The sequence below is a fragment of the Plecotus auritus genome (assembly GCF_963455305.1).
Source record: "Plecotus auritus genome assembly, chromosome: 3".
NCBI lineage: Eukaryota > Metazoa > Chordata > Mammalia > Chiroptera > Vespertilionidae > Plecotus > Plecotus auritus.
This window is the reverse complement of record NC_137772.1, coordinates 155,228,483-155,250,607: the sequence shown is the minus strand read 5'-3', so window position 1 is coordinate 155,250,607 and position 22,125 is coordinate 155,228,483.

Here is a 22,125-nt window from a genome sequence, read left to right as displayed (position 1 = left end):
GGCATTTTTATTATTCCTCTGAGCACCGATTTGAATTTGGCACCAATATGGAAAAGACTTTTCTTCCTGTTTTGGAGCTTTTCGTTCTTTTAATATTTCATCAACCTTTAGAAATACAAGGTTAACCAGAATTTCTTTGACCTTTTTGCTGGGTTATAATTTAAGTGTCTAGTATTTCTTTTTCTTCCCCTCACCTTTCTTCCAGCTTTGTAATCAATCTGACAGAACAAGAATCACCAGCTAATCAAAACAGAGAAATTTAAAAGCAATACTTAAACCAGTCTTCCTTTGAACTTTTCTTATAATTATTCTCCATTCATATTCTAATTCTATTTTCTAAGGGCAGGATTTTTTTTTCCTTTATTTCTCATGGTACTTATGTTGTTTTTGAAAATGTATCATTCATATCTTTAAAAATAATATATATGGATTTATTTTTTCATGAGTCTTTTTACTACATGTGAAAGCTTTGATTTTCAGGTACAAAACCTGATAACCATTCATTGATTCATTCATTCATTCCATAAATATTCATTATAGCACTCTAGTTGGTTCTGGCTACATAATATTAAAAAAAATCAAAAAAATCTGCCCTGGCCAGGTGGGTCAGTTGGTTGAAGCATCATCCAATACACCAAAAGTTTGTCTGTTCAACTCCCAGTTGGGACTCATACCTAGGTATCCGGTTTGATCCCCGGTTGGGGTGAGTATGGGAGGCAACCAATCAATGTTTCTCTCTCACATTACTGTTTTGCTCTCTCTCTCTCTCTACTTCTCCCTCTCTCTCTCAAATCAATAAAAACATATCCGATGAAGCTTAAAAAATAAAAGAAAAGAAATCCTTCTCCTCATAGAGCATATATTCTAGCACGCAGAGAGAAGAAAAAGTGAGCAAGAAAGTAATGTTATAGAACAAAATTGAATCGGGAGAGGGGGACACAGAGTGTCTTCCAGGATGGCTGCCACTTTAAATAGAATGCACTGGGAAGGCCTTATTGATAAAGTATTTCAGCAGAAACCTAAGGCCGTGTTGAAAGGCATGGAATGTCTTGGGAAGAGCTTTCAGGCAGAGGGAATAGCAAGTGTAAATGGCCATACTGCCAACAGGGATTCAAGCTAATGATGGATTTGCCAACTTATCTAATGTGCAAGGTTACTCTAGAAATCAATAATAAGTGATAGCTGGAAGAGGAAAGAGGACTTACATGGAAAGTTTTATCACTGAGTTCTGGGGATGAACAACCTTACTTTTTATCATTTCATGGATCCTAGTTTGGCACACAACTACACCTAAGCACATTGGAGACTGGGAAATATAATTTAGCTTGGAGATAAAGAAGGAAGGGATAGAGATTAGGTGAATAGAGAAATAGGTTCTGGATTGGCATACAATATACTGCACTTAAATCTTTATACTATTTGTAGTTCAGTATACATGAACACCAAAAATACTGGATACATCTAATCAGTGGAAATCTTATAATTTGTATTTGTGTGACTATCTATAGCAAGTCGCATTATTGTAATAAATGAAGAATACTTTGCTATAGTGCGCAGTGTACTGATAGGGTATGGTTCCCTTGGATTGCAAATTACCCATCAGTGATATCACAGCAGCCAAGCTTCATTCATTATACTTGGCGTGTCGTTCACATGACTCTGCTTTGATTGTATCTTAGTGGTAAAAAAACAACAAACCAAACAAAAAACCTCTTCCAGTTGCTCCTTTGTCTCCTATAGTTGAAAGCAGGGCATTTTAATTTACTGTTCCACCAAGACCACTCTTTACTTGAAAGGAGTAATTTTAGCTACTGTTAGAAAAGGTAAATGCATGATGAAGAATGCAAAATGAGAAATCTTTATCTAGTGTGGGGATATGTGTTTGTGTGTTATATTATATATAACAAGTAATATGTAATATATGATATATCTACACTAATAAAAGAGAAACATGCAAATTAACCATCACTCCGCTACACCCACAAACTACGCCCACCAGCCAATCAGGAGTGGTTATGCAAATTAACCCAACCAAGATGGCAGCCGGCCAGGTAGCTGGAGCAAGCAAGCAGGAGGCTTGGGTTGCCCTGGTGATGAAGGAAGCCAAGCTTCCCACCACCCCTGGCTGGCTCTGGCCTCCGCTCAAGGCTACAAAGTTTCAATTATAGAAGATAAACAAATCCTAGACACATACTTCCAGCCGGCCCTGGCCTCCACTCAAGGAGGCGCTGAAAAAAAAAGAAAAAGAAAAAAAGGAGGGCCTGGGACCTTGGGTCGCCAGTGGGGGGCGGGGGGGCGGGTGATCAGGCCAGGATGGGATGGCAGGGGCCATTGGGGGTAAATAGACCAGCAGGGGGGCCTGTTGGGGGTGAGCAGGCTGTCACGGGGGGCAGTTGGGGGTGATCAGGCTGGTGGGGGGGCATTTGGGGGCAAGCAGGCTGGCAGGCAGAGTGGTTAGGGGCAATCAGGCAGGCAGACAGGAAGGTGAGCTGCTGGAGCCAGCAGTCCCGGATTGTGAGAGGGATGTCTGACTGCCGGTTTAGGCACGATCCCTGTAAACCAGCAGTAGGACATCCTTTGAGGGGTCCCAGATTGAGAGGGTGCAGGCCGGGCTGAGGAACAGCGTCCCCCCCCCTCCCCATGCATGAATTTCTTGCACCGGGCCACTAGTGTGAATATATATGTATATATTTTACGTATTTGTTTCACATAAAGAAAAGAACAATGACTCTGATTTATGTTAGCCAGAGTTAATTTAATGTATAAAAACACAAGTTCTCTGTTGTCAAGTCATAATTGACTAAAAACCAAAGAAAAAAACTCTTTGGCAAGACAATGTCTTTTTCAATTACTGTGTTCTTTGTCAGTTAACCTCTGAGATACTATCAAATAGGTCCGGTCCAAGTCCAAATGAACAAACTTCTATTATATGTTAATCTAATTGGTGTGTTGACCTCCATATTTGCTTTAGCTACCTTCTTAGAAATGTTTAGTAGAATTAAGAGGTACAGAGGGAAAGTTAAATCCTGGGTTTAAATCCTGACTCCACCACATATTACCTGGTTGATCTTGTACAAAATACTTAAACTTTGTCTCAGTTTTCTTATCTGTAAAATGGGGATGAAAATAGTCCATCTCATAAGAATATTGTGAGGATTAACTGAATTAATATATGTCAAGAATTTGGGATGACATTCAGTATATACAAAGCTCTATGTAAGTGTGAGCTGTTAATGCTTTGTTTATCCAAACTCTATAGTAAACTTCATGCCCTTTGTAATTATTCAGGATTGTTCAATGAAATAGAATGAGTAATATTGAAACGCGGAAATTAAACTGGAATGCGGTGTTCCCCTGGGCAGGATGCAAAGGTGGCTTATCCAGGTGGATTTGAAGACTGAAGCCACGGACAAAAGGTGGTATAGGAAAAGACGGAAATTTATTGGGAAACAAGAACAGACTCCCACATGGGGAGGGGAAGAGAGACTCACCAGGTCCCTCTTTCTTAAGGTTTATAAAGGCTGCAGTTCTTTGTGTCCTGATATCCCCTCTGATTAGTCACTATAGCGGCTTCAGAGCTCAAACCCCATGTGGGGTTCCCCTCTTTTTCTCGCTTTTGCTTTTCTATTCCCTTTGGCCTTCCTCTTCCTTCTTTGAATGAGTGACTTCCTTTCCTTTATTCTGTGAATGTATGCTTTCTGCAGCTCCCAGCCTCCTTATTCTATGAATGTATGCCTTCTGGCAGCTCCCAGCTTTGCAGCCCTGTGGTTCTCCCTCATAGACCCACTAATTCCTAAAGCTTCCTAAATCTGCCTATTTTACCCCTAAAAACTCCTTTAAATATGGAAATTTATTATGAGGAATTGGCTCACGTGACTATGAAGGCTGAGAAGTCCCATGACCTACCATCTGCAAGCTGCAGACCCAGGAAATCCAGTAGTATAATTCAGAACAGGTCTGAAGGCCTCAGAATCAGAGGGACCCATGATTTAAATTGCAGCACCCCTATGGCAAACTGAAAAGCCTCTAAGAGTTTAGACTGGTCCACCTCTGACATCCCTTTCTGGAAACAGCATGAATAAAACAGTCATCCAATTCGGTCTAAAAAAAGTATCCCATTCTGAGAAGTGGAGACAATGACATGAGATGTCTGAGCTCAACTAGGCAGGGAGGAAGCAAAAAGAGGTGAATTCATTTTTGCTGTATTTTGTTCTATTAGGACCCTCATGCCCACCCACATTGAGGAGGGCAACCTACTTTAGTGAGCCTACAGATTCAAAAGCTAATCTCACCCAGAAACACCCTCAATGGCACACCCCAAAATAATGTTTAATCTGGGTACCACATGGCCAGTCAAGTTGACACAAAATTAACCATTACAACCTTGAAGGCAAGGATTATTCATTTTTTAAAAGGTAAATTATCTTTATCCCTTAACATAGTGTCTGTAATGTACTTAATAGACATTTGTGAATGAATAATAAAATACAGAGAAAACAATTATATGCTCTAGCATTCACCTTTTCTAAATTTCACATAGTTGATTCTTTATTTAACTATAATTGTACTTTGTAATTTAATTTTGATATTTTTAATAATGAAGACAAAATGATAACTTTTTTAAAAAAACTACAGAGGGTATTGGAGCTGTTCTAATTTTCTGTCCTCACATTGCCAATTAAAGTATAACTAGAACAATCTTAATGGGGGAAAAATTCATTACCTTATAGGACCATTCACATACTTCCCCAGCAATCCCACTCCTGTTATATATCTAACAGAATTTCTTGTACCTATTAACAAGAGACATATACAAAGAATTCATAACAACTCTAATCACAAAAAAAAAAAATAAATCCCAGAAACCATCTAAATGTCTGTCAACAGCATAATGGATAGGTAAATTATGGTATATACAGAATAAAGTAGAAGAGTATGGTTGATTTTAGCAATAGTGTTCCCTGTTCATTTCTCCCTAAATCCATGTGCTTGATTAGTGCCTTTGCACTCTGACTCTGGATGTAGCCGTTTGCTTTGACCAGTGAGACAATAGCCAACATGATGCAAGCAGAAACTGAAGAGTTCCTTCCCTGGACCTTGCTGCTCATGGAAACACTGCAACTGCCACTATGTGTATAAATTTAGGCCAGTCTGCTGGAGGCAAGTGTTGGAATTAACCCATCACCCTGAGCTGATAGCCATCACCTACCAACAGCCAACACCATAATCAGACATGTAAGGAATGCGGGCTGATAGCTGTCAAGGGGAGGGGGTTGGGGGGCTGGGTGCAAAGGTGAAGGGAGTAAGCAAAAAAAAAAAAAAATCACTAACAGACAACAACATGGTAATTATCAGAATAAAAAGGGGTTTGAGGGAGGTAGAAGAGGGTAAAAGTAGAAGGGAATAAATGGTGATTGGAAGGAGACTTGACTTGGGGTGGTGAACACACAATACAATATGAAATCTGTATAATGTCATTAAACAATGTCACCCCAATAAAATTAATTAAAAATAGGTGGAGGGGATTAAAAAGTATCAACATCCAGTTATAGAATAAATAAGTCATGATGTAATGAGCTGCATCAGGACTACAGTCGATAATACTGAATTGTATGTATGACAGTTGCTAAGAGTAAATCTTAAAAGTTCTTTTTTTTTTTTTTTAAATATATTTTATTGATTTTTTACAGAGAGGAAGGAAGAGGGATAGAGAGTTAGAAACATCGATGAGAGAGAAACATCGATCAGCTGCCTCCTGCACACCTCCTACTGGGGATGTGCCCACAACCAAGTTACATGCCCTTGACCGGAATCGAACCCGGGACCTTTCAGTCCACAGGCTGACGCTCTATCCACTGAGCCAAACCGGTTTTGGCAATCTTAAAAGTTCTTATCACAAGAAAAAGTTGTGTAACTATTTTTGGTGACATTTGCTAACTACACTTATTGTGGTGATTATTTCCCAATATACACAAATGTTGAAGAATTATCTTGCACACCTTAAACTAATATATGTCAATTTAAAATATTCAAAGCTTAGAACTTAAGCAAAAGAATGTTTGCATGTTCTTTCAGTGCTGTACTTCATCCTGTTAATAAGGATCTTTCTAGTGTTAGAATTACTATGGCTTAGGATTGAAGGTACATATCCTCAAATAGATTTTTTTTTCAGTCAGAGATGCAAATAAGTAATGTTTTCTAGAAAAGATACCATCATAGGTTAGAGGATTATTGACTGGTAGGATTGTAACCACTTTTGTTTCTAACTTAATAATTTATTTCAATATGTCTTTCCTGATGATGTATTATGTAGTCCTTAATTTCTTTAATTTTCCTTTAAATCAACTTTACAATTCTGCTATTTCTCTCATTAATGAAATAAATTGTTGTTGTTGTCAAAAAATATAACATTTAATATTTTGGTATTTTCAACTAGTTTTTTTCTGTGCATACAGATAAATGTAACAAAAACATAATTGAATAATATATGTACAATTATAAAAATATATTTAATTAGTAACCTGTTTTTAGGTTATTTATAAAATTTACAATTGCAAATTTTATATATAATTTTATACATGTTTGGGACACCTTCTTCACAGAAATAAAAATCATTAAAATATTATAAATGTATTTAAAATATTAATGAAATTTTACTAATTGCATTCCAGAATATGGAAAATATTAGATTCCAGTAATTTAAGGGAAAACTTTCCTTGTTGAACATTTGCAAACATTTGGTATTTTTCTACTCATAATCTTTGACAATTTGATGAGTAAAAATATCTCATTATTATTCAAATTATTAAGTTATTAGCTGACCTTGCAATTTTATTCGTCACTTGTATTTTCATATTTCTGAATTATCTTTTCAAGTATATTTCTTTAGTTACTTTCTTTTGACAGTTTATAATACAGTTGATTGGGTCCCACCTTCCTTAATTACAATCATATTCTAGTACTGACTAGAAGAGATTTCACCCTCATCACCTTGATTGTACTTCAGTGTTTCTGTAGTTCTCAGACACACATTTAAAAATGGTATTTTAACTGCTGATTAACCTCTTATTTTATCAGTATTTGATAATTCATGTCTTTGTGTAGTGAGTTTTAGCCTTTAGAAATCCAATTTGAGATGGCTCATTTTGACTTAATTCCTAATAATTAGATAGGGCATAATTATTTTCATAATCAAAGGGTACCTTTAAGTGTTCCTGTGTATTATCTTTTTATCCTACATAAGAATACAAATCTAATAAAGCAATTTAGAGGAAAATGTTCCTGGAAAGAAAGTTATATATATATATATATTCCTATATTGATTCTGTTAACTTGACCTAAGGATTTGTCAATTGTGGAATCAAATCAGGGTAATCACAGAAGATATGCAATTTAGAACTTCACGTGAATGACCTGTGGTTTCAAGATGGTAGATTAACCACAAAATCAAGCTAAAATTGTATTAACAAACTACTAGTATATTGATTGCCAAACTTGAATACAATCTGTCATTCATCTTGCAAGTTACAGAAACTAAAAAATTTGAAATACAAAGTAGTCCCATTGAAAGATCCTCTGTTGGGTCACTTGCCCTGTTTTGTGTTCTACCAAGCTTTATAAAATTTGTTATTGTTTGGATAGAAAGTAGCTTTGGAGGAACTACTAGGGCTAAGGAGAAACCAAAGACATATGTAGTCGGACACAAAAGATGAATTGAAGAAGGAACTAATAAAAAAGGGAAATAGCACCAAAAGGTTAAAATTCAAGGAAATTATATTTTGAGGCTACTGAGCTATAAAGATAGAATGCAAAAAGGTCAAAATTTTCTAGCTGTGAGCCATGTGGCAATAATTTTCCAAGTGAGTTTATTTTGGAATCTAATTTTTAAAAATCACCTTTGTTTTCTCTTCTGGATAAAACTCTTTGGATTAATTCCTACTTCTCTCTGTTAACATTGTAAAGGTACAGTGAGTACACATGATGAGATATGTATAGGTGGTCAGGTCATGGGCCTCAAGCTCTTGGCTATATATAGCAAGTTGTTCATTAGGTTGGAGATGCCATAACAAACACGCGAAACAGCACATTTTTCATAATATGCATGTTTCCTTTGCAAAACTGAGCTTAAGCCTGAAGGTGATTGAGAGTGCATGAAAACTAAATTTATTTTTAGAAAGGCCATTAAATTAATGCTAGAAGACTCTCCCCGCCCCTCCCCCCAACACCACCATAGGCACATATGTTCCAAAACTTGATCCCTAAACGTTTTATTTAGGACAATATTTTGACTTCCTAGACTACCATTATGTCATTATTTCCAGGGTACTAATATGTAGAAATACTACTGAAATGGATTTAGTTAATCAGGAATATATTCTACACATTAGAATAGTTCTTAAAGATATTAACTTGACACATGAAAAACTGTTTTAAGAACACTGCACAGTAGTATAATTAAATACAATTTAAATTTGTCCTGAATCTGCCTATCAAAACTATTTGTTTGAAAATCAGATCCTTTATATCTCTCTGAATATATAGCAAGCTCTTTTCAATCAGTAATACAATAGATGATTATTGTACTACTCACAGACACCTTTAGTGTTCATTACGATTTCATTATAGAATTAAGGAGGGAATGGAGAAAAGAAATTGCCTTCTGTCAAAAGAATTTGCCATGTAGTTTGCTTCAAGAGACTGCTACAGAGAGAAGGAGAAGATAATATGATTTGTTAATGATAACCAAACAATATTGTGGACAACCTCATCATTACCAGCATTAATTAGGTTGTCATTATTCAATGCTCAGGATACTTTGTACTTTCATTATTACTCACATTCTCAGAGAGTCTGACACTTTTTATTCCTACAGGCCCTCCACCTTTCAGTTGAAGCAGTCATTTGTGGGGAATAAACAACTGCAATTAAAGTAAATAGCCACAAATAAATATTTGCTTAAACACATACACTCCCCTGTTAGAGAGGACCAGAATAAATCAAGCAATGCTTGAAGAGTTTGTAGTCACACTTTATTCACCGGTGGGCTTAGAGAAAATGAATTCAAATTCTAAGCCAGGCTACAAGCAGAACTTCCCTTTTTATTAAAGAGCCAGCCCTATGTGCGCTTAGTGGTTATCTTGCGGCTGGCCTTGAAAACAACACAGTTCTATCCAATTAAAAAATACGCCTGGCATGGCATTGAGATTATGGGCATATCTAGTCTCTGGCCTACAAGGTCAGACAGCTAAGTTTATCTTCCTCATTATTCAAGCAGGCTAAAGCAGGCTAGAAAGCAAAGTTATTTTTTAGAATAAGAGGCCGTCTAAAAAAACAGCAGAAAATTCCAAACAGTAGTTTTTACAAAATAAGCGTTAGCCTTCTCACTCCTACAGAAGATTTTCCTCTGAAAACCTAGAGTGCTCTGAGACAGCCGGGTAATTAATTGTCAGTTTGATCTGGGAGTTGAGTGCAGAAATTGGCATCAGTCATCATTTTCCATTATAGAAGATTTATAATTTGTATGTTGTGGTTTTTGTTGGCAAAGGCTTATTCATGACTTTATAAATATCATTTAGAGAGCAAATTGAGTTAACTCAAAAGAAATTCCTTATAAAATATAATCTGTGGTATTTTGAGTTTATTTAGAGTCTGAGTCTAGAACAGTAGAACCCAAAGCTATGTGATCTTTTTTAAAAAATATATTTTATGAATTTTTTACAGAGAGGAAGGGAGAAGGATAGAGAGTTAGAAACATCGATGAGAGAGAAACATCGATCAGCTGCCTCCTGCACACTCCCCACTGGGGATGTGCCTGCAACCAAGGTACATGCCCTTGATCGGAATCAAAACTCGGACCCTTCAGTCCACAGGCCGACGCTTTATCCACTGAGCCAAACCAGTCAGGGCAAAGCTATGTGATCTTAAGAAATATCTGAATAAATTAAAAATGTACAGATTTTAATGTGAGGTAGAATCTATTACTCCCACCAGCAAATATATTTTTCATTCCTGCCCATTACCACCTGGCTTGCAGTGCTTCTGGGTTGGGGGAGAATACATCCTCTCTCCAAAGAAGGCGGGTTGGGCCAAGAAATTTGAATTACACAATAGGATATGAGCAATACTGAACAAAATGTTTATGAACCACAGAGGAAGCCCTTGCTTCCTTTCTTACTCTTTTCTTTTGCTATGAAGTATGGTCCAAATATGGTTGCACTATTTTTCTAGACATCATGGAGCAGGGACAAGCTGTCTCCACAATGCCTTTTCTGTCTTTCAGACCAACAGTTGCTGTTTTATGCCATTAAATTGAAGAGTGGTTTGTTATTCAGCAATAGATATCAGAATATTAATTCACTTACATGCAGCATTGAGCTTGTATATTTAACTTGAAATATATTGTTTCTTCTGAAAATTATATTTGAAAATAGTCAACTAGTTAAGCACACTGAAAGAATATAACAATATATTGCCAAGGCAGTCAGCTGAGACTATAATTCAAGTTTCAAAATACTGATTATTTGTAATAGCTAAAAAAGTATAAAAATATCCCATGTATGACTGAAACTCAGTCACAGACAACAACATGGTGGTTACCAGAGGGAAGTGGGGGTGGAGGTTAGTAAAGGGTAATGTGGGCCAAATACATGCTGATGGAAGATGATTTGACTTGGCGAGGTGGGCATACAATGCAATTTGCAGACCATGTATCATGTCACCCAAAAAATGTAATTTTAAATAAAATATAAATAAACATGAAAATAAATGCAAAGTAGAAAGACAGTGCATAAACCAAAGGAAAACAACAATATCGCTACCAATGTCAAGGTATCGGCAACTACTATTTACTTTTCACCTAAGGATATTCATTGTCTTTATCTTGGCAGCATATTTTTCCAATAATATGATTTTCTAACAATTTACATTCAATATGCTATTGCCGATCTAGATATGATTTACATAGAATCTTCTGAGTTGAAAAGGTGATCAACAAAGTCAAAACCTTCACTGTTCAAGTTAAATAGTTTCAGAAAACATGGTTCTCAATAAGGAAATTTATAATCTAACTTTAGTTTTAAAATTGTGAGTTTTGTAAATATATACAATGAAATTAGTTTGGGTTTGCTTCTCTGTCTTGTGTGCTATGTGTGAGTTTGTGGTGTTTGTACATGTCTGTGTGTACAAGATGAGGAAAAGAACTATGTAATGACAGGTTATTCTGTACCTTACCAAATGCAAACAAGCAACATGGGGTCATGTTATGTTTCTTTCACGTATTGTTTTATAGCTATATTAATATTTATTCTGGACAGTAGGCTAGATTTTGAATCCAATTTGGCTGAATGCCATCTCTAGAAGATAGGGTATCCATATTGGCTGGGCATTTTACTGAATTCAACATAATATATTATTGGTTTCTTGGTAGATATATACTATTAAAAAACAAACATCTGATCTTTGTATTTGCTCTAAATATTTGGAAAAATGCTACCACAAAGTAATTCATTGTGCTTACTGTACAATGAATACTTGAGCAGGTAAATTCTTTAAAGTGTTAGAATAACTATTTTATAATGCTCTAATTAACAGTGTGTTACTCCAACTGTATTATAAAATTTACATTGAATTTAGTTGAAACAAAGAAAATTATATTCTGTATTTTTATATTATGAAGATTTAAAATGCCACAAATGTAGTTTAAGGAAAGAGGTTATTCTCAAAGCTAAGAATTTGTTTTTCATTTTATCAAATAAAAGATATTATCTTTATAGAACCTATTTTAAATTCTTTGGCTCTTTTATCAAAACAAAACTGTGAATTTTTTTTTTTTTTTTGGTAAACCATAGTGTCTATAGCTACAATTGTAAAGGCTCAAGTATGTTTAAAAAAGAAAAAGGCACAATTACTTATTATTAGTGAAGTAAAATTCTAGTAATCTATGCTGTTAATAACATGATATTTCAAAATTTTAAGTAGAGTTTATTCAAATTATTTGGAAACAAAGTATTATAAGTAAAATGTTTTAATCGATATAACAAACATGGCTGTAACTGATAATTTTTTAAAAGAAAATTAAAATAATAGAGCAAAATACTGCTAAAAGTGAATGCAGGTGTGTTGTATACTACATATTAAAAAACTGAATGATCTTATTTTTGTATTTTGATATGAATAGTTTTTAAGGTACTATGAACAAAGAAATTTGAAAAGCAATCAAAGTGACAAGTAATATCCATAATTCTACCAGTATGGCATTTGCTATATTTCAATTAAGTTGATTCTATAGAGCTTCAGTAATTCCAATTTTTAAGTTAAAATTGTACTATATGTTTAACTATTTGGTTCTTCTTTAAAAAAAAATTCCATTGAGCATTATATCTTCAGCGATTTTCCGTGTCACTGAAAAGTGTTATAACCATCATTTTTAAAGGCTGAACTTGAAGTTAGGGTTTGGTTGCTGACTCCTACCACTCATGTTGCTGCCACTTTAGTATCCCCTACCATGTCATAAAATACAAGAGGATCGTTTTTAAAAAGTGAAAATACTGTTTCTATTAAGAGCCAGCCAATACCAACTATAAGACACTGGATAAAATTAAAGAATGAATTTTTGCTTAAGGAAAATGAGAGCTCTCCCGTCACAAGTTTTTTATCATTCAAGTTTCAGAAATGAAAACAGAGCCTATGACTGATAGTTAAATGGGTGAAATTTGAGGATATGGGAAACTAATTAATAAATGTTAGCAGACCTCAGAAGCCAAACACTGAGTAACATTCCATGTCAGAGATTAGTAACCGTACAAAATCAGCATACACTTTGGGACAGAGGAACAAAGGATATCACCAGAATTCAAGAGCAGAAATTGCATCAAAAACAGACTTACAAATCTCATTTGGAAGCTGGGGTGGGGGGAGAGATTAACCAAAGAATTTATATGCATATGTGTATCAGCCATGGACACAGACGATAGTGCAGTGAAAGCCTGGGGAGGGGGCAGGAAAAAGATGGAAGGGGGTCATGGGGGCAAAAAAGGGACATCTATAATACTTCCAACAATAAAGATAAATTAAAAACAACAATAACAAAAAGCAAATAATGCTTAGTGGCAACTGGACTCCATGAAGGAGACATAATTTCTAGAGAATCACCAGAAGCAGAGGTTCCTGAAGATATATTCTGGCTTCTTTCTTCTTCCCACCCTTCCAGGAACTTCCATTTTTTAATGTATTCAGAAGCCAGTTTTGTTGGGAAAGGCAGTGTTCTTTATCCAGAAGTGGAACTCTGAAGTTCAGAGTCCTTCCTAGTCCTGCCTTTATTGAGCTTCTGTCTATAGTCTTCCATAGTGGATTGGAAGAACTAGAGGTACCCTAATAAATACCTTGAGTTTCAGACATAATCTTCCTTCTTGTAGCAGCAACTTTATTTCTCCTTGGCAATAGAATTACTCACAGGATTAATTACTCTAGCCTTCCAACATAATAGTTCCTTTTTCTTTTAGCCTATTGTTCATGTAGCAAGGGGTGTCCAAAATGGTAGTCTCAATTCCCAATTCAATGGAAACATTATGGCCCCTAGTGAAAGTCTTTCTTCCTTGAGAAGGAAGATTGCTGAGCCAGTAGAGCTCAACATGACACAGATGAGATTTCTAGAACACTTCAAGTAGGTTAATAGGTACACTATGAAAGGAGCCACTCCTATTTCCAACCCTTGGTTCCAAGAACTTTTTTGCTCTTCCTATGGGAGAAACTGTACTGTAAATTTATTGATGAATCAAAGGATACATCCAATAGGAAAGCACTCTGATTTTGCAGTGTTTTCACTGTACTGCAACAGTATTCAGAAATTTATTCCATTATTAGATCAGGTTAACTATCTCTGTGCAATGAGATACTTGGTAAGAGCAGTAAATACCATGGATTTACGCTCTTTGCCCCGTTCTTGTGTCATATTTGTGTAGTACACTTTGATGGTAAATAGAGCATTTCATAAGTCCTTGAGTGGTGATGCTGGCAGAAACCTGAAAGGCAGAAAAGGCAAATCTATACCCCAAATTGAGGTTTTTCTAGGAAGAACATATCACTGCTCCTCCTGGGAAAAGGGTTTCAAAGTTAGCAAACTTCCATCAGGTCCTGACTGGTTTCCCGGGGAACTAATGCCACTTCAGGAGGTAGGACAAGTATTGACCTCTGCTTTTGGCAAGCTGCACACTCCACAGTGGTAGAAAGTAAACCAGCTCTGTAAGAAGTGCCCTCTCATGGAATTTCTCTGCTGCATTGTTACTTTGTCTATGGCCCACTCAGCAACCACCAAGGAGACTGGGAATGAAGCTGACTGACTGAATGTTCCTTATTGAGAAACTATTTAGTGCTGGGTATTATTTAGTGATCAAATGTCCATGAATATATATAACTCAATCTTGACCATTTTTCTTTCTAAGCAAAAATTAAATCCAGACTTATTGCTCAAAATCTGCCTATCGGGGGTGCAGGAGGGGGTCCCATTTACTATTATCTTTCTGGGTCATCCCTGAGTTGGGATATAAGTCAGCAGCATACCACTTTAAACTGGTGCCAGCTTATATTGCAAAGATATTTGCAAAAAAATCAGTTTCTTTTTCTCTCATTTGTCATAGGAAGTTCTAATGTGGTCATACATAGGAGTTGAAAGTTGGCAACAATGAAGTGGGAGATGATCATGAGACTCTGAGACACCTACTCATGCCAATTACTTGTGCCTTTCAGACCTGAACAGCACCCATCCTATATATACCATTTCTATTTTGTTGGATTGTGCCTACAAATAACCAACCTTACGGACTCATGGACCTGACAACTCCCAGTTCAATGTGGGTAACCCAGATTTTACATTACCTGGTATTCTATGGACAAGTGTTTAGTCTTTACAAGGGCCTAGTGCCAACCCAAAAGCTATTTCTTAAAAGGAATATCCAATTTTGGACTACTAGGAATAGGGTTTTTAGAAATGTTCTTGTGGATGTCTTTTTGAAAATTCATTTAGCTTGAGTAGATTCCTGGCAGTAAAATGAATGAATCCTAGAATATACATATACTCAGCTTTCGTTTTTCTACAATTTTTAACACTCCAAAAGTTTGACAATTTTGTTTCCATTTCCAGTCTCTCTTTTACTGTTGATATTGTGTCTGATTGTATTTTCCCACAACAATACCTACCATCTCATATGCTCTCTATAATATGACTTTGCCACCCTCACATCAAACAGTGGAATTTATGCCCTGACTGGGTATCTCAATTGGGTGGAGCATCATCTGGTGCACAATTGGGTGGAGTATCATCTGGTGCACCAAAAGGTTGTGGGTTTCATCCCTGGTCAGAGGAGGCAACTGATCGATGTTTCTCTCTCACACTGATATTCCTCTCTCTCTCTCCCTCTCTCTCTCTCTCTCTCATCAATAAAAAGACATATCCTAGGGTGAAGATTAAAGAAAAACACAAAACAAAAAATACACCCACAGTGGAATCTATATCCCTTCATATTGAATTTGTACAGGTTTGTGACTGTTTCTAAATAGAGAATGGAAAAAAATGGAGCTATGTGATTTCTGAAACTAGACCATAGATGTTAATGGAGATTCTGCCTTGCCCGGTAGGCCACCTGATTTTTAGTTTTGAGCCTCCATGTGAAGAAGTCCAAGTACTATGAGGCTTCCATGTTGTGAGGACACCAAGGCATTGTGGAGAGGACACACAGAAGGGTTAATAGAGAACACTATTTGAGGCCCCAGTCAACAGCCAGATGCGGTGAGAGTCAAGAGCCAGATGTGGTGAGAGAGCCCTCTAAACAATTCCATGAGCCATGGTTAGTTGTTCATTTTTCCCAGTGAGGCCCCAAATGGAGTTTTATGTCTCTAAATTTAGAGATGGTTTGTTCAATAGCAATAGTAACTGAAATAATTTTATTTTAATTCATTAATTCATTTGTAGTTTAATTCTATGTATGAGATAGTCATATTTTTATTCCACATAATTATACCACTGACATCAAGTATTGAAAATACTTTCCACTAATAAATTTTTATTTTCAATTCCTCCTTTCAGGTATATAACATACTATGAAATTTATTTTTTACTATTCTATTAATACTTTATCTGTCTATTTATATTAAGTATCATATTGTAAAATAATTAAATTTTTATTACACATTTTATACAAAAAGACTTCACCTTCATTATTTACTAGTATTTGTTTTTAGTGTTTGTTTTTTTGTAGCTGTATTTATTCATCCTGCCAAAAGAATCAGATATCTCATTTTTGACCAATCAATTTTGATTTCCAGAATGTTAGAAATACTTTGTTTACATCAATAAAGTGTTAAAACCATTATGCTGGGCTCTAAAACTAATTTTTGAATAAGTAAGGAATGTAAGAATAATGTGATATATTTTGTTAGTCCAGTGAGTGCAATATTCTGTTTATTTCATATGGTTCTATTGAATTGGAGAATTACCAGAGTTAGAGTTGGTGACCTCTAAGGTTTTTTTTCAACTCTAAAACCTTAAACTGATGTAAAGTGAATTTCCCTAATACAAATAACAGTTTCACATTCACATTGTAGTTATAAAATGGGAATCAAAAAACTCTACAATTGCAAATGGTAGAAGATTCTCAATCCTGGATTTTACTTCTAGTAGAGGTCACTCTTCCACAATTAATTTCACACTTAAGATTTTTAAAATTATATAAAAAATAGGCTGAGGGGGATAGTAAGCAATTAAGTATGAGTGGAAAGTCCCTTTTAATGGCATTTATTTACTTTTAGTTTTCATCTTTATACTGCTGTAAAAATGCAAATGCATATTCTTATAGTTGGTTGATGTGATTATCATAGTCAAGTGTTAGGTTTGGTATTTTTTTTTAGGATATGTTATTCACAGCTTCATAATAAAAAAGTACCAATTCACATGGGGTATAAAGAAGAAGAACCCTTATAATGATCCATAAATTCTTCACTCCTATATGTGCAGTTAATTTATTTCATGAAAATCATGTATTTCTCAGTTCACTGTCCATTTACACTCAAGGCAAAAGTATAAAGGTCAGCAATGAATGGTTAATGACCAGAAAAGCTGCAAACTAGGAGAATTCAGGAAGTGTGAAATTGTACATTTTCATTCTGCCTGGGAAAATTTATATTCTGTTAAGTCTGATATTTAAAAAAAAAAAATCAAAGTTTGACAAAATGCTCAAATTTCCCAATATAGGAAACATGACATACTCTCAAGTAGACTTTTACCTAGCACTTTCTTAAGGTATAAAGAAACATATAATTCACAGGAATCAGCCACAACTGTACAATGTTGGATGATAGAGAGCTTTTGAATATATAAAGTTTAGCATTTCCCAAACTGGGTTTAAACAAGCTTCTCTTAGGAACAATTTCTGCCATAGAGTGTTTATTACCTTGAATAATGTGACAGAAATAAATGGAACAAAGGAAGTGATTTTTACTAAATAAAAGCAGTTATCACTCAAAAGATAAACTCTTCATATTTGAGGAAGAATACAGTTCACTAGAAAATCCTGGTGCCTTCATGACCATTTGGAGAAACAGTTTTTATTTGCTCTCTGCAAAGCAAGCTCATGCATTCAGTTTTATGGCTCAAATATCCCCAGCTAGATGTCTAAAAATTGTCAAAATGTACAAAAAGATCTTACTTTTGTTAGCTCTGCCCTAACAAGCAGGATGGCCAAACTCCCCAAGCTCAGGTTCTCGGTACAGACAGGAACAGTAAATAGAGTGGCACTTCCAGAAATTAAGGCAAAGATGAAAGGTCTGTGAGACACAGGGGATCTGTGGGAGCTGTCCTGATTCACTGTGCTCTTATAAAACAGGAAGCCGAAATCACTGACATGGAGCTTCCAGAAAAAGCTTTCTTGGGAGGAGGCATTGGTTTTACCCTGAACCCTGTAATCTGTAAGTGGCTGAAGATTACTATTTCCTGGAGGAAAAGCACGTAACAGAGAAGAACTATATTTGTAGAAGCTAAAGTAGAAAGGAAGAAACCTTGTTCAAAATAGTTTACCTGTTTCTAACCCATTTTTAAATTCTAATTGAAATTATGGTCTTTTTTTCTGACCCCAAATAGATTTATTAGATTTGCTTTGCAAGAATATCATGAAAGCTTATAGAGTTAGGTAGAGAGCAAATATAGATGCAAATTAAAATTAAGGAAATGAATACCAGTAGATTCAAGTGCCTGTCTCTGCATATCACTTGTTTGTCTAAAATAGCAAATAGCTCCTTTTTATGCCCTAAAGACATCCTTAAGATATTAAAATATTTTCTACTTTGAGACAACTGTTTTCTTATTATTAGAAATAAAAATTAAGAATTACAACAGAGTTATTCTAGGTAGCCTTTAAGGTCCTTTCCAACTATAAAATCCTAAATTGATATATAGTTAAATTCCTTTATATAATGTTATATACAAGACATATGTATATTATTACATTATACTATCATTCAGCAAATCATGTGTTTTACTTTTTAATGTAAAGTTACTCACTACACTAGGCATCAAGAGAGCAGTGACTGTGTGATCTAGAATCTCTGTGTTAATTTTGAAAACATAGAGTCTTGATTGTAAAATCAGTGCTTAAATAGGTTGACTCTTCACTGTACAGCTGTCACTCCTATTATGGCTTCTGAGTGTTCACATTACTTACAGAAACAGAATGTTCAGAGGCAACAAGAGATTATGTATTAGAAGCCACATAAATCAGCATATAGGTATCAATTTCCAAGGTGATTTCAGGGTATTGCTGTAAAATTCTATGTAGTCTCTTATAAGAAGTATCTGTGGAAGTCAATATTCATATAATAAATAATTCAGGAATGCTAAAAATTATTATGCACTTAGACAAATAACCAGTAAAATTTCAGACACCAGAGAAAGCAATAGTAATCAATGTCGCTTATGACATCATTTCCCTCATGGAGATATTCACTGCTTCTCGGTTCATTGAGTAAACTCGTTGGGGTTTAGCTTCATTAACATAAGTTGTCATAAGAGCACTTATCTCAACCTAAATTGGAAAAATGGAAATGCTCAAATTAAACTCATATTTAACATATGAAACTCCCAGACAACACTCCCTTGACAGTGAATATAATTCAAATATATTATTTTTTATGTTTAGTAGAGCTTTCAGCTATCTGTCCCAAACACTTGAAAATGAATCATTTTATATTTGCCCCTGCAATTTAAATAATGCAGTGAAGAGTAAACTTTATGTTTGTTTTTTCTAATTTTCTGGGTAAAATGCAATTTCCTTTATTGGTCAAGAAGCTCCTAAGAATACTCCTTCCAAAAAGTTTTAGTTTATTGAGGGAAAAAAATGACATAACACTGTTTATTTTTTAAATTTAATATTTACTTTTCACAAGATGACTCATCCTTTAAAATACATCTACCTCTCTTTAAAAACGTGTTTTTTTGTGTGTGTTTTTTTTTCTCAACAGTGTGTGATTCCATGATCTGCAACCCTCAATTAGTAGGTCTGAGTTGCCTGTTGTCTAGGGCAATGTTGCCTCCCAGATACTGTAGCCATGTTCCTTATATTTGCCATCCTTCCCTCATACTTTTCCCTTACTTTTATATTCATATTGCACCATCCTCTTTGGTAGAGTCTAGAAAATTCCTTTGATTCCAGGTACAGTGTTAGTTTCTAAACATACATTTTTTTTTTCAAAGAAAAACTTCTTACCTCCATGGGCCTATAACAGACACCCTGAGCAAAATTTTTCTTAGAGCCGAAACCGGTTTGGCTCAGTGGATAGAGCGTCAGCCTGCGGACTGGAAGGTCCCGGGTTCGATTCCGGTCAAGGGCATGTACCTTGGTTGCGGGCACATCCCCAGTGGGAGGTGTGCAGGAGGCAGCTGATTGATGTTTCTCTCTCATCGATGTTTCTAACTCTCTATCTCTCTCCCTTCCTCTCTGTAAAAAATTAATAAAATACATTAAAAAAAATTTTTTCTTAGATCTGAGTACAGCCCATCATCTTGGGCTCCCTACACAGTTATAATAGTTATGACTTTAGGACAATGAAAAACATGAGAAAAACATTTGAAAGCTACATAGTTTAAATGATTTCTCTGTTGGTATACACATGTTGTTTTTCTACATATGATTGCCATGCTCCTTACCTACATGTCTATGGGATAAATTTCCTAATAGCATGATGCTGGCATTTTAGTTGACAGTCCTCATGATCCCATTTTTGTAAAAATGATGCAGTAAGGATGATTAATTTATTTGTATCTGCTATACTGAAAAGACTATCTTTACATAGTTCAGTCTTTATATTAAACAGTTTATCAGAATAATATATTTATAAAAATAATGTTAACATAAAAGATTAGGGGACAACCAAATAACCCTTTCATTTCATTTATTAAAAGATAATAATATTAAGTTACAATAATTAGGACAATAAGACATCAATTAGAAAGGTCAAATCATTAATAAGTATCTAAATTAGGAAAGAATAATAAGGATGTTCATAAGTGCTTTTGATATTGATGTTAAACTAATTATGCTTTTGATATTGATGTAAAACTGTCTGTTTTCATTAAAATACACCAAATTGATCAAGGTCATTAGCAGTTCTAAAATGAAAATGTACCCAATCTATGCAGGTGCTTTAGAATTTCACAGCCTTGCATTTCACAGCAGAAACTTGGTTAGCCACTACTTTCATACTCTAAACTCTGTAATGAATGCATACTAGTACAGTTACACTCTCACAAAGATATATCTTTAAATACAGACATATAGATTGAACCCTGACTCATAAGTTCACTAATTGTTTTACTCCAGTGCAACTATTAGCTAGGATTAAATATTTAGCAGTTTCATCTTTTTAAGCCTCTTTCTTAATGCTTCCATAGGGACATTAGTGAGGTCATGGATTGCTTTCGGTGAGGAAGGAAATCATTGAGTCACTCAGGGTTCTATTATATGACAGTGGGATGTGGAGATGGTTAAGAAGAAATAGTAGCTCTTTTGTAGAGTGAAGGGTGTGGAGGAGAATGTTTATTCTCTTGGGGAAATTATTGCAGCAAGCTACAAAGGAGCTAGCCATTGGACTAAAAGTATATTAAGAAAATACATTTGTGTATGTTTTTCTGAAATAAATTGTTTCTATATAATAAAATATTAAAACTCCATTAGTTATTTATAAATAGTAATTGTAATCAAATAAAACTCCAATATAAATTCAACTCACTGTCTCATGTAGTTACTGTGATGGCAAGATTACAGAACATTGCAGATGATATACTTTAATATGAAGCACATTTCTGGAAAATGTCTCCCTTAAAAAGTATATTATGTTTATTAATGCTTTTTAAAGGAATGGATACCATTGTAAAGTTCATTTGGATATCATAGTACTGTAGAGTCACTCAAATATCTGATGTCTGATTCTTATAAGCTCTTCTCTAATGATAGAGCCAAGATTTACCATTTTTGTTCTAAGAAAAATGTTTAGGTTTCACTTGCTATTCAAGAAGAAAATAATTTTTTTTTTTTTTGCCAAAAGACAAAATTTGGAATATGCCACTTTTATTCCCTGAGAAGTGAAACTATTGTCATGTGGCGTGTGCTTCCCTTAGACATGCATCAACACACTGACATAGCATACAATAAAAACATTTCTTAATGCACTACAGTGACATATTTAATTCACATTCATTGTTTACTATAATCTATATATGTAAAAAGGCAGTGACTGTGACGACCGAAACAAACGGTCAACCGAACAGCAGGCTGTGTGGGGTGACCAGGCCAGCAGGGGGCGTGCAGTTAGGGGTGACCAGGCTGGCAGGGGGGGCAGTTAAGGGCAACCAGGCTGGCAGGGGGTGGGCAGTTAGGGGCGACCAGGCTGTCGGGGGGGCAGTTAGGGGCAACCAGGCTGGCAGGGGGAGCAGTTAGGGGTAACCAGGCCGGCAGGCAGAGGCGGTTAGGTGTGATCAGGCTGGCAGGCAGGTGAGCGGTTAGGAGCCAGTGGTCCAGGATTGTGAGAGGAACATCCGACTGCCAATTTAGACCTGATCCCAGGGATTGGAGAGGGTGCAGGCTG